A 2,176-nucleotide genomic window follows, 5' to 3' on the forward strand; every position below is an offset into this window, starting at 1 on the left:
AAAAAACCAAAAAATTGCTCCTAATTTCGAAAACCAAAAATTTCTCCCATAAAAACCAAAGTTTTCCAAATGTTTCCCTAAAAAACCAAAATTTTTCTTTTTCCCATCAAAGCCAAATGTCTCCCAACAAAACCAAATTTTTCCCAAAAAATCCAAACCCATCAAAACCAAATTTTTCCCAAAAAGTCCAATCCCATTAAAAACCAAATTTTCTTGTAGATAATGTGTTAGTTCAATTTCCTTTTGTATATATTTTGTGCTCATCCATTGTGACTCCGAATATGTTGGAGTTTTGCCTTGGATAACGGAGTTTTAATTATGCTTTCGCCGAAATCGGGTATTCTCTCTCCTTTTACTCTACTCAGCATGTCCCTTTCCATATGTTGCATTTTAATTCTTTCCATATTTTGAAACATTGAGGACAATGTTTAGTTTAGGTTTGGGGTATAGAGTAGATACCACGATAATATGCCATAATTGAAAACAAAACTCCATCTTTTTGAAAAAATTGAAAAATTCTAAAAAAATTAAAAAATGAAAAATCATAAAAAATGGAGCTCATTTACCTTGAAATGTTGACTCTTGTGCAAATATGTAATTATTAGGAGTCTTAGTCTAGATATTTAGGCACCCTGATTCTAGCACAATTCACATAGTGATAAGAAATTTGCACGCGCACGATCTACCAATACATGTATGGCCTCGATCTTCAAGGTGTTTGATAGGAAGTCACGATTGCCAATCACTTTAGAATACTGAACGAAACTTGACTAGCTTGTTCTTTGGTTGGTTGGGATAGAAGGTGGAGGTTACATTAAGAAAGACAACCATCGAATTTAACTGGGTGCATCAAAAAGGGCTACCTCTTGCAAAGTGTCATGTAATTTTTTGTTTCCTTTTGTATATGTATCAAAAGTGTTTCCTTATCAAAAAAAAAAAAAATCGATGTGTATATTCAGAAAAATTTCAAAAAAATTTCAAAAATTTCAAAAATAAATAAATAAATAAAAATCAAGTATTATCAATTTCATCCTCTCTTGTTCCAAAAATAAAAGAGAGTAGTCAATGTAAATAAGAGTCATGTAAAGAGTCATATTTTGTGTTTTTGTGTTGTAAGCAAGGAAGGGTGTATGCCATTGATGTACAACGCGAGTAATTGTGAAATACCTCCAACTCATTCACAATTCTCGTAAAGTCCGGACAGCTAGCTAGATTTCGACATTGGTTCTTAGCCTGAGAAACTATCTCTTGGTGATTAGTAGTCATAACATCCGATCTTTCTTTACACATGTGTAGATACACTTTACACTCTTATCACATGTCTTTATTTGTTATCAGTGCTAGGATTGTGCCTTAGATAGCTAGATTGACATCTCCATTTTGCTGTGAGCTTAAACTGTCTTGCACATGTCACATTTGATGGAATATGAGCTTATATTTTGTCCTAGAACTTTGTAGGTACGTTCTAAGCAAACCTTCACGAGACTTCACTCGTCCACTAGGGACACTTAGTGGTTTAAAAGGCTTAGTGCATACGCTAAATGCATTCGAGAGACCAGCAACAGTGGTATAGGTAGGATTTCCTTAGTTTTGTTTTACTTGAGGACAAGTAAAATTCAGGTTTGGGGGTATTTGATGAGTGCTAAAAAGTGCATATTTTTATATATTTTTCTTGGCATTTAACTCATGTTTTGTGCATTAATTCTACATTTTATCCCATATTCTGTATTTTCATTGTTTTCAAGAATAAATATTTTTATTGATTAATTTTGTATTTTTAGGTACTAAATAAAGCTTGGATGAATTGTTGAGCGAAAAGAGCAAAGAAACGGTCAAGACTCCCGCAGGAAGGCAGCGAAGAATGATGTTTGCAAGAGCCGGATAAACTAGAAGTGGGCTTGAAGAGGAAGAATTATTCTTAAAGAAGATATGGTCTTGGAAGATATAGGTAGGATTTCCTTAGTTTTGTTTTACTTGAGGACAAGTAAAATTCAGGTTTGGGGGTATTTGATGAGTGCCAAATATTGTATATATTTATCCCTTTTTGTTGGCATTTAACTCATCCTTTGTGCATTAATTCTACATTTTATCCCATATTCTGTATTTTCATTGTTTTCAAGAATAAATATTTTTCTTACTTAATTTTATATTTTTAGGTAATAAATAAAGTCTGGAT

The sequence above is a fragment of the Papaver somniferum genome, chromosome 9 (assembly GCF_003573695.1).
Source record: "Papaver somniferum cultivar HN1 chromosome 9, ASM357369v1, whole genome shotgun sequence".
NCBI lineage: Eukaryota > Viridiplantae > Streptophyta > Magnoliopsida > Ranunculales > Papaveraceae > Papaver > Papaver somniferum.